This window comes from Triticum dicoccoides, chromosome 6B (assembly GCF_002162155.2).
Source record: "Triticum dicoccoides isolate Atlit2015 ecotype Zavitan chromosome 6B, WEW_v2.0, whole genome shotgun sequence".
Taxonomy (NCBI): domain Eukaryota; kingdom Viridiplantae; phylum Streptophyta; class Magnoliopsida; order Poales; family Poaceae; genus Triticum; species Triticum dicoccoides.
Window position 1 is genome coordinate 684884817 of NC_041391.1, and position 16765 is coordinate 684901581.

A 16765-nucleotide genomic window follows, 5' to 3' on the forward strand; every position below is an offset into this window, starting at 1 on the left:
AACGCCGGCGCTGGCCCCTTTCGGCCTATGCGTAGCTCCGACAGGTGGCCTGCACAATCCACGCCTCCCCTACGCCGTCCCCTGCCCCCGCCGGCTGCATCTCCCCCACGTGGGCAGCGGTGGGTGCTTATGCCCGCCCCGCCGGCCCGGACAGGCACGCTGGAATTAGGGGCGCGCGCCGCCCGCCGCGAGCGGCAACGGGAAAGGGGGAGGAAGGAGGCGGAGCAGTCCGTGCGTCACCGCCGCGGGATGCAGGCGGAGCCTGACGAGGAAGCGTGGCTCCTCGAATGGGTCTACCACCGGTCACTTACGACTGCGGAGACTGGCGCGTGGTAGCTCCGCTGAAAGAATGCCAAGGCACTCTGGATTACCATTGAGCAGTCCGAGTGCAAGGCGACGGAGGCGGTGGCTTGGCTCGCGAAGCTCAAGCGGCAGCAGGACAGGGAGGTTCGACAGTTAAAAGGGCTCGGCACGACACCTCCGACGACAACGATGACGGCTCCTCGACCGACGACTAGGACGATCCACCATGAGCCGCCGACGCCTACAGCTGTGCTACGTTCTTTTTATCTACGTTTTGTATTCTAGTATGGATATGAGGGGTCGGATATGAGATACACATATGTGGATGACATGATTTGAGGAGTGCCTGGTCAGTGCCCGTGGACGCACCCGCGTCCGCATCCGCGAGCGTTTGAGGGCCCGGATTTGTAGGTCGCGACTGTAGATGCTCTTATGCTATGATAAAGGTGTGTCCGAAGCTAGCTCTGCTGATTTGGAGGAGAGTCATGCCCAAGGAGAGATTGAGGTTGGTCCATGACCACGCGATAAATTTAAAGGAGATGATTCTATGGATGATGTTGCAACTAATTCAACAGATCCAGTGCAACACTCGCGTTTGGTGGAGGTCAGGGCGAGGAATTCCCCGCATCAAGCTATTAGGTCTATGAAATCCCTGTTCCTACCTCACCGTCGAAGGCTATTGTGATTTGTTACGACGTGTCGATGATCCAGTTCGCGGAGCATTGCGTGCAAAGTTTTTGCGTCTGGCAGTTGCGCTAATGGTTTACTTGCATCAAACTCGCCACTGCTGGTGTTTGATGACAGTGGTAACAGTTTCAAAAGTGGGGAGAAGACACAAGTGAGGATAATACCAGATCGAGTCAACGGAGAAAGAACCAAGCACTGCCAGATGGGGCTTGTTGTCATTGAGGACAGAGGAAATTGATGTGGAGTAATTTGGACAGATACAACGACTCCAACCTACCGGCCCGCATGGCGTCTCCGGTTGATAAGAACTACTGCTGGTAAGAACTACAGTACTAGTTTGTAGGCACTATCCAGTCGAGATGAATCAAACCATGTTGCAAATTATCTTTTGTTGGGTCGATTGTCGATGCATCAATTGAGACCCTATTATCACCAATATAATTGTGACCATTGCCGTGTATTTTATACCTCTTCATACATGTCCCAAACTGGAAATTCTAATGTATATCACGTAAAGGTTTAATATCATGCGACATCTTGGTCGATAAAGCTAAACCACATTATGTTAGAAAAAACAAGCTAGTGTGATCAGGTGTGAAAGCACAAATTTGGTAATGTGTTGTATCATCTTATGTATACACCAACCAATGGTTGCCTTGGAGACAAGGCACAAAGCCCATGCATTAATGTACACTGATGCCATCTATCCAAGCTACAAGGTAAAAACATAGTGCTTGCATTAAGCTATGATTAAAAACATAGTGCTTGCATATGCCCTCCAGCTGGTCGTCGACTTCGCTACATTCACCGTTATTGCTTACAATCTAAAGTTTCCATCAATACCATATCTACTGGTTGGATTGCACTTGTTTAACCATGGTAATAGCTTCAAAAATAGTGCTCTTATGATAGTGCATGTTGTTATGAAAAGTTCACATGTAGTTTCCCTTTCTATTAATGTACCGAGACATAAAGGTCTTGCATGATAAATTTCGCGTGTAATTTTAGTTCTGCGTTTGGATAAAACCCATTGTAATAGAGTAGGAGCTGCTAGATTCTTGCTCATGTTCAGGTTCAAGCCATTTTGTCATGTCAAGTAGTACTAAATATTTTTCAAATCTTACCGGTGGATTTGGTGCAATTTAAATCTCCCGTTTATCAGCTTAAGTACTTGAAGTTGTTCTTAGCATTACTATTTCTTTTTACAATAAATGAAACTAAAATATTGATGTGACTTTTTTTGCTTTCTCCAAATTTGCATTTAATAATTTACTTACATAGTTCTCATCATATTTGCAGGACAAAAAGAAGACACAAGTTCAACACTCATCAAGCCTTACTTGGATGCATCTCAAGTCATGCCACAACTATAAAATGGCAATTGCAATGTGATCATTTGGATTTTGCTTTATGGAGCTGCTTACGATTGTATGCTACAAATTGTTCATGACAACTGTAATTTGATTATGTGGATTTTTCTTTATGGGGATGCTTATGATTGTGTGTTGCAACTTGTTCATGGCGGTTATAATTTGATTATGTAGATTTTGCTTTGTGGGGCTACTTATGATTGTGTGATGCAACCTTTTATGCTAGTTGGATTTTAAAATTTGGAAAGACTATGTTTGTCTCATTCCAAGTTAACCTTGGCCCGGGTTGATGAATTATTGCCAAAATGGTATCCAAACAAAGATGTGCATATCATTTCAATTGATAAATTGTAGTGTCACCCAAACATGATATTTGGATTTGGAATCGAGATTCAACCAAATGAAGTCCCGGCATAAATTACATTTCAACCAAATGAAATGAAATGAGAGGTGCCAAATGAGTTGTGAAGTGTTTTGGAGAGTTTTCTTATGAAGAAATTGTATTGTGATCTGTATTCAACGAGAATAGGAATTTATCCTCGAATGTAACAGATATCCTGAGGTGACCAAGAAACTCGGTCTCTCATGAGAAATCTCACTCCGCCACTAACCCATCTACCACCGGCACCGTGCTCCCGTCCTTTCCGACAAGATTCCTAGCCACTACCCCCTCATCATCAAACCGCTATTGTGCGAGACCGGCCTCCTGCGTGGGTCTCGGGGTTGCTCAGGGGCAGGAGATCTATGAGGGTGCGGGTGCCATTTTAGTATCCATTACCCGCAAAGACGATGAATCCCAAAGGATCGCCATGCGCGGCACCGACTCCGTTGGGTGACTCCCAAAGGCCATATGTACTTGAGAGCACGCGATGGCGGATAATGCTCTGGTGAAGGCACACCTGAAGCTAGCTCTGCAGATTTTTGGGAGAGCCACGCCCGAGGAGAGATTGAGGTTGGTCCCGGGCTGTTGGATAGATTCATAAGAGATGATTCTGTGGGTGATGTTAGAGGTAAATTTGACAGGCCCAGTGCAACGCTCGCGTTGGGTAGGTCTCAGGGCGAGGAATTCCCCGCATCAAACTATTAGGTCTATGAGATCCTTGGACAGGCTAAGGTTGGGCTTCTATTCTCCGTCTTAAAATGGCCGCGCTTGGTCCCTCGGGTGGCACGGCTAAGCGGGGTCACACGGCGACATGAATCCGTCCTCATTGAAAATTGGAGGAGGCGTTCGTCGAACCAATGGTTTCTACGTGTTTTCGCATGTGCCCTTGTGATGAGTCCGGCGTGGCGGGTGCGCCCGGGCGTCCCATAACCGCCCCAATATGGGCAGGGTATGGGAGTGCCAATTCACCCAAGCACTTGGGCCGAATTTGCCAGATCGGATTGTGTTGCTCTTTTCTACCTTTGCCCTGTCATGCAACCTGTTTGGTACTCCCTCCATCCGAAAAAGCTTGTCTCTTGAATGGATGTATTTAACACCAAGTCAGTGCTAGATATATCCATTTAAGAAACAAGTTTGAGACAAGTTTTTTCGGAGGGGGGAGTACGAGGCTATGTTCTCTTCTCTTCTCTGTGTGTCCGTACGATGCCTACGTTTCAATCACTGGCTACTGTTGGACTCCGGCTCTCCAAACATGGTGAAACAGAGGGACCCATCACGCTATACATTTCCTGCACGTACGATGGGGGTCAAAGGGTCGTTTTTTCTTAGTTGGTTTTTTTTCTATGAGCAAAGAGGTTTTTCTTTTTTTGCTTTGATCGTAAGAGTTTTTTTTTTTCGTAATGTTATAAGCATGGAGAAAAAAAATGCAAAAGTATATACAAAATCTCTCTCTCTCTCTCTCTCTCTTTGAGTGCTAGCAGTATTTCCCAGATCGGCTAGTCTGGGCTGGGCTTTCCGGCTCGCGCCGAGTCGCCGCTCGGCTGCTCGGGCGTCGTAATATTAGTCCCACCTTGCTGGTTTGCAAGAAGCTTGACCAGCTTATAAAGCGAGGCGCGGCAACTTGTAGCATGACCTTATTTTAACAGGATCTGTTCTGGTCGCCATCCGACCGCTGTAGATGATGGACTGTGGCTACTGCCTGCCTCCGTACAGGGTGTGAAGAGGTTGTCTGACATTTAACTTTTTTTTGCTGTTTCAACTTCCAACCAAACTCCCGGATTTCTGTTTTTACAAGACGGAGATGATTGGGTTGGGTGATTGTTTCAAACTTTCGATCAGACTTGGGGGGTCCCTTTCTGTTGTTTTAATTTTTTGTACTTCCTCCATTTTTGTATACAAGGCCACTATAAAAAACATATTTTGCATTTATACAAGGCCACCAACAGTAACCAAGACAAATATTAGTGATGTTTTCTCGTACTAGTAACCCATGGCTTAATTACTAGCATGCATGTAGTGATGATAATGACACACTCACCCACTTCCTCTCTCACGGCCACTCAGTTTCGTCTAATGTGCACGCACCCTATTAATTAATCCGGTAAACGAGAAGACAAATTGGCTTGTAAAGCATACATTAATTTTTATCTTGATAGCTGTAATTTGAGTTTGTGGCCTTGTATATACAAATGAAGGGAGTAACATTAGACGATTGCTTTGCTTGCCAAAACAAAGGACCAGAAAACTTATCCCTCCAATGCAGGTCAACAGCGGTGATTCAGACCCACAAAACAAACTACTGTCAACTCAAACTCTCATGAACAGGGGACAAATTACACACTGATAGACAATGTTTTTGGAGTCTGCAGGGTGGCCCAGAGGTTGTCAAAAACAAACTACTGTTAACTCAAACACTCATGAACACGGGACAAATTATAGCGATCATTTCATCGAATCAAACACACTGATAGAAAAGCAAGTGGTGACACCAATCTGGCACCGAGATAATGCATCCTGAACAAGCCATATAGTCCACAATTCACATTGTCGCACAGAGCAATTGGTTGGAAATAAGTTCTTCGGGTACATGCACAAAGCAAAGAGTGATTCACACAATCAGGAGGATTCGAGAATTAAACTATATTCCAAATGAAAATGGTAGCCGAGTGTTACAAACAGCGGCCGTCACAGGACCAAGCCTTCTGAATACTTAAGGGAAACTAAGCGTAATAATTCAAGCTGGATTTCTTCTTTGCTTGCACTTGGATAATGCCTTCGTTGAAATCTTCATGGATCACCTGCATATGCAAACAGCTAGGGCTGAGCGAAACAATTGAACATATAAAGGATGAGCCAATGCGTCTAACTAGAGGTTGTGGCCACGTCTTCTTTTTTGCGTTTATGAACAGTGGGAGAAAGCGATAAGCCCCGAGCGATCCGTTCGGCTCCACTCCTCTCTCTTTCCCTTTTCCTCTGCCTCGTGCTCTCCTTTCCTCGCCGCCGCCACCCCATCCTAGGCGGCTCCTCTCCTCATCGAACCAGCCGCCTCCTCCCCATCTTCACGCGTAGCCTCCTCTCCCTCAAGCCCCGCCTCCTTCCCACCGGGCTTCGCCTCTTCGGGCGGCGGGACGCAGTGGCTGTGGTGATGGCAGATGGGGCGACAACGGCGGCGCTCCTCCTCTCCCATGGCGGTCGGCGGCGCTCTGGCCGTGGAGGCCTGCTCCTCATGCTCCTCGTCTGCCCGCTCCATCTCTCCGCGGCCGCACCCGAGTCCGAGTGCGCCAAGTTCGCCGGCCCGCGCGCACCTGCACCGGCTCCTCTTCATCCGACCCGTGCCGCGCTGCGTTCGCCGCGTCGCCTCCTCCTGCGCTACGCCGGCTCCGCCGCCCCAGACCACGCCCCTTCGCATGCTGCTACAGCGCCCCCCGCGCGGTCGCCGGCTCCCTCCGGCCGGCTCCGCCTCTGCCCGGGGCCGGGTGCTCCTCTCCTCGCGCGCCCTCGCGGTCGCAAGAGGCGGATATGTACGGAGGATCCACGAGCTTGGTGCCATCCATCCCGTCCGGCGACGCTCACCCCCTCTCCTCCAACGCGTCGGTGCTTTATTCACTTGCGTCTTCGCTGCCTCAAGTGCGTAGGTGATTCTGCAAACCCCTCTCTAATTTCTCTCTCTCTCTCTCTCTCTCCCTCTCTCTTGATTCGGTTGTTGCGTTGCAAGAAATATTATTGTGCAGAGGTGGCTGCAGCTATGCACATCTGTTTTTGAGGCTGCAGATGCGACCACCAGCTGTTTGTATAAATGCTCAAGGAGGACTGCTCTGGAGAGGACAACACGTGTGTTTGAAAGAGGGATGGAAAAGAGGGGGCTAGAGTAAGAGAAGAGGAAGGAGTGGAGCCACATGTTATTTCTTTGTCCTCTACGTCATCCCACCATTATAGAGATTTTCTTGGATGACATGCCTCCCATACTCTCGCCCCTTGTGCTCCATCTGTGTTGGTACCCTTTCATGGTTTCTTGTCTCCACTTCTTTCATGATTCATTCTTTTCAAATACTAATTCAGGTTGTTATACTAATTTGATCGATGTGGACGGTGTAATAATTCAGGTCGTGCATGACGGTCTGCTGATTTCCTTGATGCTTCATCAGGTTTCACTTTTTTGATACATTGATTGGTTCCCAATTTGATGCAAATAGCCAAAATGAATGGATATTACTTGTGGTCAGACTAAATTTTCCGTGTTCTTTGTGTGTGATTATGCTCAAGTTTTGGAAAAATTGGGCTAAGGGGTGATTGTGCTCAGGTTTTGATGCAGGTTCTTTTGAATTCTGAAACTTTGGTTTGGTATGACAGACAATGCTATTAATATTTGAACAGACAATATAGTTAATAGAGTCACTTCATACTAACACGCAAACTCATTTTGTATTGCAGTGAGATTCAGATAATTTTAGGAAACACATGGAAAGGAGTCCAGACGGGCTCGGCGTACATGGTTTTCAGTTAACGTGTCCTAATTTTGCAGTGAGTGATCGACGAAGGAAGCACAAGGAAAAGAGCAAGCCATGAAAGATGCAGTGATTGATAGATTGGGCAACTTGTTCCTGTTAGTTTCTCTATTGGCAAAGAACAATATCCTATTAATCATTTTTTGTGTATGCATAATGTATATAGTTAATCAATTGGCTGTGTATAGTGACATTAGTAATGACCTTGACAGTTACAAGTGAAAGGTCATTCTCAGACCGAAAAAGCAGCTGCGTTGTGCGAATCCCAGATCTTGTAATGACCTCGAACTGTATTTACACCGGCTTAGAGACCCCTCGGCTGGTGAATCGGTTGTCCATGGTGCGTCAGCCATGAAAGATGCAGAAGAAAAAATCATGTGAGTTCCTCTAATTTGCTTCCATAATTTTTCTCCCTTGGGTATATATAAATACTGCACAAAAGTTAATTTCTTTACTTCTGGACCACGTCTAATTTTGGGGAAAAGAGAGGGATTTGAGAGAAATAAGCAACATGAAGAGCTTTGTTTTGTCTCTTTGCGTTTTCAACCGCATGTCCGCATGTAATTTTGGAGAAAAGAGAGAGGAATTTGAGAGAGATAGACAATCTGAAGGGATGTTGTGGCTACATCATCCTTGTAGTCGCAAGGGATACTTTTTGTGGTATGATTTCTTTGCATGTTGATAAAAGCACACACACCCACCAGGTTCAGGTTGCTTTTCTTATGAAGATTTGTGTCGCTCTTTGTTCTGAGGTTCTTCAGTTTTACTTTGTAGGTTGATAAAAGCACACACACTCACCAGGTTCATCAGGTTGCTGTGAGTGTGGCCATCATGGCTATCCCAGCAGCAGGTTCAGCTTCTGTACATCCATTTTTTCGGCTACTTTGCATCTTTCAGATCTGCAATTACATATGATGTTAGTTCCCTTCTGCCATACGATGTACTGCTACTTCTTCTCAGATGTGTTGGTTTCTGCAGGTCCATTGGTTGCTTCATTTTCACCTATATGATAGCTCGGGGCATGCTCACCAGTTGTTCCGTTAAAATGACAAAACCGACTGAATTTTATCTCTTATATGTGTTACTAAATACTAGAGGTGATTATTTTCTTTCGGGGGATTACAGTTTTATAAGCGTTATGCTTTTTGAGACTTTGAGGTCCAAACTAATTAGTCTTTGAGATCTCAATGCTTCTATATAGATATAATTAGTATTTCTGACAATGAGCATCTCCGAAGCTGCAACCTATGCTAAAAGTAGTGCTTATAGCCGTAGTAGGCGATACATCATTACAACTAATGTGTGACACTTATTTTGCAACAGCAACATCCAAGTTTTTCAACATTTTACAATCTTACTAATGTGTGCCACCAAGTTTCTCTATTTTAGACGGTACTGTCTTGTTACTTCTGAAAATGGGTGTGTGTTCTGTTTAGCTGACTATAATTCGTTGTTGTAGTCGAAGATGTTCCCAGGCTAGCATCTGGTTTAGAACTTTACAATTCACATCAATACTGAATTTGTTTTGCTACTGAATTTGCATATTATTTCCAATATTGCGTCTCATTGCACTTTGAAAATACACTGGACTATCAGTGGCGATTTAATTCTGCTTATTTCTTAGCTACAATATTCCATAGAAAAAACTTGAACTTTAATATCTGAGTGATTAGTGTGCTTTGTATATCTGATGTATCGGGGAACTCTAATATCTGAGTTATATATATGGTTGTCTGGCAAGATTGGTTTTCACCTATCTAGCTCCTCAGCTCAAGGTTTTTAAGACGATACATTTCTTGATACATCAACTACCCATAAACATACCTCATGTTTGCTTAAAGGACAACTGATATCTCAATCAGCTCACCCTTTTCTGCCAAAAACCTATCATCATGTTCCTTAAAATAAGTTATGCTTCTGTTTGTACATTTGCAGCTTATGGTGCTGCATCTTTGGTTCTTTTTATTCAATTCAGAGCAGGAGACAATGCTTTATATTGATTGTTCTGGATAGGTATTTAGTCGTAAGAGATATCACCTCTGTGTCTCCAAAAAAGCAAAAACAACAATTCACTGTTGATTTACTTTGCTATGATTGCTCCCATTAGATTGTCCTTAAATCATGTGCAAAACTGAAGTATTGTGTTGGCTGACTGTCAGCCTGACAGATGAGATGGGATGATGATGCAGAGTGTTAAAAGGCCTAATGGGTTATCTCCTTGGTAGATTAAGTTTGTTGGATTGGTTTCACGCCATTGAAAACAGATGACACCATGCCTCCCCCAATTACATGTGTCGCTTCCAAGTAGGACCCGTTTGCAAGTAAGAAAGTAATAATGAATTTTCTACTCTCTGTTCTCTGCTGAACTTTCTTTTCTTTTGCCATTTTGGCTGGTAGTCTTTCATAGAATTTTGTGATATCTACCTGACTCCACAAGGTCATGCAACATTAAGAATTGCTGGGTTTAAAAAATGCAGGATGGAATTTATTGTTAATTAATTATCTCTATCTGAAGCAAGACATTTTTAGTACACTGTTGAATAGAGTTGATGTATCAGCATGAGTAACATTGCGGCATTCTAAGGGTTGGTTCTAGAACCCCACCTAGAAAGCACTGTTTTTCCAGCAACTATGTGGTTCATATGTTGATGGGAGGAGAACCAGGAGGTAGTGCAATATCTTTATTAGTTATACTCAGGGATGCAAAGTCTTCACCTGATGATTCCACCCCTTTACATGACACTGGCTGCGGCACAGTAGAAAGTGTCTCGCCGATGCTCTTTACGACACCAACTGATCGATTAATGACTGCACTCATAGAGAACATAACAAGGTATTTTAGGAAGTGCTTGGACCGGGTTCAAATTTTTGACAGTCTTAGGCACATTTTTTTTACAGTGTTGGTTTCAAGTTTTTTTCCGACACAGTTAAGACTTTCTGAAATGCAGCCTTGACCTACATGTGTTCTGTACAAAGCTTGTTTAGTTCTCTAAAACCTGCACATGTTAGATACAGTTTGAGCGAACATGTGCAGATTTGTGAGGACTAAAAAAACTTTGTCCAGAACATGTCCGTTGATAGTAAGATTGTTTGTGATAATGAAAGGAGACAATGCGTTTGATATAGCTTGTCATGAGATAATGAAACAATAGTGTTTATTTGGTCACCAGCAAGATGATGATGTGAAACGAACGGCTATTTGCGCCTTTCAGAGTTTCTACCATTTAATAGTTTCCCATAACAGAATATTTGCTAATAGTTAGACGACCTTGTGATTTTGTTTCTATGGGTAAACAAATATAAGGTTAATCATGTAAGCATAGCTTGAGCAAGAGCACATGAGTTAGCTTCTGGATTGGTAGCTAAAAATGAGATACTTATGGTTGTTGATGCCTTCCTTTTTTTGTAGTAACATCCATGTGTCCAGCATATGTAGAACATTAGATTTTTCTTGGTTGATTGTTGTAGTTCGTTCTCAAGGTTTGGAAAGTTCTTTAGCTATATTCCTTGTCTCATGCAAGCAGGAGCAATATCTTCTTTATGCTGTGTGCCGCCAAGTTTCTCTATTTTAGATGGTTGTGTCTTTTCGCTTCTAAAAAGGGATATGTATTTTATTAATCTGACTATAATTTGTGGTAGGTACATGCTGAAAGATGTTCTGAGGCTAGCACCTGGTTTAGAAGTTTTGCAATTCACGACAATACCTCATAATTGTGATTTGATGTCCAGAATGTTAATTGAAGAATGAGTCTATGAACTGAACTGCATTGTATTTTGTAATATATCCTTATATATATATATATATATGTGGTGCTTGTGGCGTTTTTTCGTAATTATAAGTTTTTAGAACAATTCGCCTTCTATCACTTGCGACCTAGACCATCTTTTTCTGGACTGATTGATTCCAGTTTATTTATATTTGTAAAAACCTCATTGACTCAGGTTTCTTTATATTTGTTCAGGTTTCAGTCAACGGAAACAGGACTGCTGTACGCACTTCTTTTACGAAGATGTACTTGGTGTTGCTTGGTAGGGAGAAATGAAGTGTGTGCCTCATTGTGAATTCTATCGAGAAGCAACTATTTTAGTTATATGTCAATTTCTAGGACACACGAGGTCAGCTTAAATATGGAAGTCTGCTTACAGTGTTCCCACGCTTATGCTTCATCCAGGGGAGTGCTGACAGTGGATGATTTTTTTTGTATAATTGGTTTGGACATCATAAGTACAATTTAGGCTATGGAAGTGTGTTGGATCCCTATGCTTCATTTACTATACGCCCTCCCTCCTTGCCTTTTGTCTTGCTTCTCAATCAACACCTGGGTAATTATGGGGGAATATAGCCTCTTCTCTGGTCAAACTATCGGTCCTTGTTGCGTGTATCCTTCTTAAGCACCACCTGGGTAATCAATTAATTAGTACATGATCATACATGTTGATCTCCTATATTCTCAGTGCCTGGGAAGTGATACATGCATGCATGCATGCTCTCAAGTTTAGACAAGCTAAAACCCCTGTTGTATTCAGATATTTTGTTATCCTGTGGTGTACACACAATTTTAGCATTACCTAACCAGCATACAACATCAGTTACTATCACTGTTTTATATCTCACAACAAATTGAAAGATGCATAGACACATGTAGAATCATACACTGCACTTGCTTACAGTGTCTTCCTCTGTTCTCGGCAAACTCAAAACCCCTGTCAATTTTTCTGTTCTCTCATAAACGTCACTTGCTTACAATGTCTTCCTATTTGTTCTCAGTACGCCATGATGAAAAATGTTAGGATCCCAACAAAAGTGCTTCTCGATGCTATGATGCAACAACTTGGCCTACCAAATGTAGTGTACTCAACTCAACACAAAAGGCAACGGCCATTGGTCTTGACGCAGCCATTCAGTTCTATCCGTCTAAGGAGCAACTACGCAATGGTCTTCCAAAGTACTCCCTCCGCCCCAAAATTCTTGTCTTAGATTTGTCTAAATACGGATGTATCAAATCACTTTTTAGTATTAGATACATCCGTATCTAGACTAATTTAAGACAAGAATTTTGGGACGGAGGAAGTAATCAATATCCATCTATGTCTATGGAAAACTCAAAGACGCAGAAGATCCAGTGGCACATGAAGCTCTTAAATGCATGAAAGCCCCTTACAGCAAGGTCGTGCAAGACCACAACTATGATAAGTTGCAGTTGAAAAAAAATAAAATCTTTACAACACGAGCTCAAAGAAAAATAAGGGATGCCAGATTATCTAAGCAGCAACTGGTGTAGTGGCCTGGGTGGAGATCGCACAACGCCCGAAGACAACAACCTCATAACACCCATCATTTTATATACCGATGGCACGTGCAGACTCTACTGATATTCGTCACTACTCACCATGAGCAAATGATCAAAGCTATCTATTTGATGCATCTCTACCTATGTAGCTTACTTGATAAAGGCAATGTAAATATGTATGTATCGACTTCATATCTAAATATCTATTTACTTATGCTCCAAGCAGTACCTACAGATTTTAACGTGCGTGGTTTGAATGTTTGGTTTGCCCTCGCCCTTTGCGCCATGGGCGCAACAGCCAAGTCTTGGCTGGAATACCTCACCTTGCGGCTTGCCGCTCCTCTGTACTGTGCTCTATATATATCATGTGACTATAATCAAGGTTAGTGTTTTCTTTTGGTTTCCATTTTCTACTTATTTCCAGATCTTTGTGTTTCGATATGATCCCACATGCTAATACGAAGTTTCTCATGCTACATGGCTTTTCTGGGAGCAAAATCTGATACAGTCTGCACTTCCATGCTTTGGGTAAGGCATTATTAATCTTTTTCTACCTTTTTAACAGAACTCAAATTTTCATCATATGATCTCTTTTTTCCTGATGGCTGATGCTCGGAAATATAGCATATGACAAGCAGACATTTAAAGAGGTTGAAGTTGGATTAGCAGGGCATGGTCCACTGGCCAATTCTTTATCTCTACCAAGTGGCGTCGAGTGACTTCGTTAAGCAGACATTCGACCTCCGCATTATGATGTTAATTTTCATAAATGCAGAAATAGGTTGATCTGTTAATTCGCACTGGAATTTCCATTAATCCGTTCCTGGTGTCTTGCTATATTTGCATAACGTTGCAGGCCATATTGTTCTTGATGATAAGGCCATTCTCAAGGCGATTGTACCGGCAGATGAACGTATTCCTGGCCGAGTTGTTATGGCTTCAGCTGGTCTGGCTTGTGGGCTGGTGGTCAGGTATTATGGTATGTATGATATTGGAGCAAAGATCCAACCATCTTTTCTTCTTTATACACCACTTACATATCAAATCTGAAGTTAAATCAAAGTGTAAATATTCATATGGGCTACAAGACCTTTCTTGTTTATCTTTTCTACAAGACCTACATGGATAGCGACCTTAGGGTGACTTTTCTGTTTAATTACTTGCATAAAGTTAGATCGCATGCCTTTGGATGATCCATAATTTAATCTGGCATGATGATGGGCTTACCTAGCACCTTGCATTGCCTTTTATCAAAAGGCAATGCTAAGTGTTGGTTGGGTTGATCACATCACAATCAAGACCATCAGTTAGCATATACCAGATGATTAAAGTCAACATGTTTTTTCAAAGTGGTTAAAGTCTGAATAGACAAGATGGCTCCTAACATTTAGCATTTCTAAAATTTGCCTTTTTTAGTTAGATCTAAAATGCAGAGAAGCAAGGTTTATTTTCCCGGAGTTCCTCCCCTGCCTCTCCTTCTCTCTTTTTTCCTCTCGCTCTAGGGTTAGGATTCCATCCTATTTAAGAGAAAAAACAACCCAAGTGTAACTGAATTCCTCTCTCTTCTTTGCAGGATCTAATTCTTGATTCTTGCTTCAGTCTGAATGTGCGATTTATGTTTCATCAGAGATGAGATTGGGTTGGTTTCTCTGTTGATGACTATGTTATCCCAAATGATCCCTCTATTTTTTTGCATGTTTCAGGTTTCTGTACTAACCATCATTAAATAAGGTGAGGTATGTACTTTAGCAAACTAAGCAAGACTCAGCTCTACATTCCTGTTTTTTGGGGAAAATAATAATTAGCAATACAGCTCCTAACTTGCATATGCTTCGTTTGTACATTTGAGTTACTGAAACTGTGGGTCCTCACCTGATGATCAGGAAGTATGGCGGTTGAGATGCAAATAAACAGACATAATCGGTATAGTCTTATGCTTAGTTCATACAGTCGTAGGCTTAGTTTATTTATTTACTTCAATGGCGCCATTTGAATTGGTTGACCGTAGTTATCTATTTATGGAATTAGCATTAGTTCATGAATGATGAATGGTTGTGCCATGATTTCATATGTCCACACTTCCACTTCAAGTTGTGTGATTTTATTATTGGGCATTTATGAAACTCATTGTCAATTCTTTTGTACAGGGTACCTCAGTTACTTATGCTTTGCTAGACAATGAGGGTATGTAGATAGCATGTATGGTTTTTACATTGTTTTGCGCAGGTTGAGATGCATCACATGATGTTTTCCTTTTACATTTATGGGTATTACAGAGTCCTTTCTTTTTCCACAAGGGGCAGTAGCAGTGCCATTCGATTCGAAGGACAAAGAGTTGATCACAAAAGGGTAGCATTCAGGATATATACACAAAAGAGTATAAAACCAAATTATATGATGTAATTGACCACTATTTTTGTTAACTTCTCCTTTACACAATGTTCACAAGTTCATGTATTAAGTACATTTTATTGTGTCACTTGTGTTTACTCCTTTTTTAATGCAAGTTTACAGCTACTCGGAGTTCCTAATTGCAGAATCAACTATCTTGACCTACCAATGATCTAATTTGTGGCATTATTACCTTAAGAAAATATTTCCATTTAATTTCCTTTTTATATAGGGGTATAAGTTCTTACCAAATGTATTCAAATATACAGTTATTGAAAAAATGCAAATATTTTCAACACGGACATGGTTTAAAACGGGTCTTTGCGCCATTTGGCGCAACTGGTCATCTAGTACAGTTAAACATGCTTCGTGAGGAAGTGCACTTCAGGCAGTAAATCACATGCTACCAAGCCACAAAAAATGCTTCGAGATATCAAAGAAGCATCTACATATTGTATTTATGTTCCACTATGATTCTCTATTGTGTACTGTATTATATTTCAGGCTGTTCAGTTCATACTGAACATACAGTAGAACTGTCCTAAAAAAAATACCATTGAACTAATGCTGATTTGTTTAAAATTTCATTTTTCTGATCATCAAGATCCTAATCGATTTTATCTGCTGTTATCATCTTCCATTATCTACCATCCATAAAGGAACCAGTGTGGCAAAAGAACAAGAGTCAGCAAAAACCTCTGTAGCATCCCTGCGTAGAGCAAGCATGCCAGCTTTCACACAAACAGCCTTCAGCTGTGCACCGTTGAAATCATCAGTTGAACGAGCCAGCTCCTCAAAGTTGACATCAGGATGTACGTTCATCTTTCTTGAGTCTACAAGATAGAACACAGAACAAACTTCTTTTGAGTCCACAAAACCAAAAGGTAAGCAATTTTTTGCAATAGGAGTTGTCAGCCTTTAACAAATTGCAAGAGACATACTTACAAAATCCTAGCTCTTGCTTCTTCTGCCGGATGAGGGAACTCAATCTTGCGGTCCAGGCGACCAGAACGGAGTAAAGCAGGATCGAGAATATCTGCACAATTAAATTGTTCTAATGTAGCCTTAGATCATTTACATCCATGATGGGCTAATTTGGCTCTGTGTACATCCGCGGACCCATCCAGACAGGGTCCAGGTGTATCCGCTTTGAGCTTCTATTTGTCCGTGTACATAGCCATGTCCCATAAATTGTCCGTACAAATGCATGATGATTAGTGGGTGGTTCATGGTCCCACCAGAGAGAGAAAAGAAAGGATAAAAAAGAGAAAAGGTGGTCCCGAGTCGGCTAAATCAGGCGTGATGGAATGCTCAAAAACACCCACCGACAACCTCATGTGCTCCCCTTGTATGGCACGGGTTCGAAGGTTTGCAGACAACACACACAAATATAGGGACAAAGTGAGGGGTTCAGTTTGGTAGTCTTTTTTACTCTCTCATGTCTAGTCACTGTCCAGGTTGTTCGCTCAGGCATATAGAGATAAAGTGGGGCAGGGGGTAGATCCCGGATGCCGAGTCACCACCCATCATGTGAAGGAGAAAAAGGTGATTTTAACACGTGTTGAAAGGACAAGACAGTTATCTCCGTTGAAATATACCATTTGTTGATATCACATTCTAAATTAGGTTCAATCATTGCATATTTTCTTTACTTACACGAACGTTAGATGCTGGAGATGCCACAAAGGGGTAATATATTGCATAATTCTTACAATCTCCGAAAATACTAAGCTCCCTCAAAAGGGAGTGTCCTACTGAATTCGGGTCGTGAATTACATAGGAGGGGGGGGGGCACATGTATGTGTTAAATAGTTGGTTTTGTCTACATGAATTCGT

The 16765-nt window shown here is 42.4% G+C and overlaps 2 long non-coding RNA genes across 15 annotated transcripts; one reads left to right on the forward strand and one right to left on the reverse strand.

Moving 5' to 3' along the window:
* Window positions 1-5245: 5245 nt before the first annotated feature.
* On the reverse strand, window positions 5246-15971 carry LOC119323914. 2 transcript variants are annotated; one of them, XR_005156636.1, is made up of 3 exons: window positions 15875-15971; window positions 15626-15762; window positions 5246-5540 (listed from the first exon to the last, which is right to left on the reverse strand). It is a non-coding gene; the product is annotated as an uncharacterized LOC119323914 (long non-coding RNA). The 2 variants fall into 2 exon arrangements; XR_005156635.1 differs by having other exon boundaries at window positions 15871-15960.
* On the forward strand, window positions 5585-11522 carry LOC119323911. 13 transcript variants are annotated; one of them, XR_005156625.1, is made up of 5 exons: window positions 5585-7345; window positions 7460-7624; window positions 8022-8097; window positions 8226-9576; window positions 11210-11522. It is a non-coding gene; the product is annotated as an uncharacterized LOC119323911 (long non-coding RNA). The 13 variants fall into 13 exon arrangements; XR_005156623.1 differs by having other exon boundaries at window positions 5587-7345; window positions 8226-9568; XR_005156627.1 differs by having other exon boundaries at window positions 5594-7345; window positions 8226-8344.
* Window positions 15972-16765: the final 794 nt, after the last annotated feature.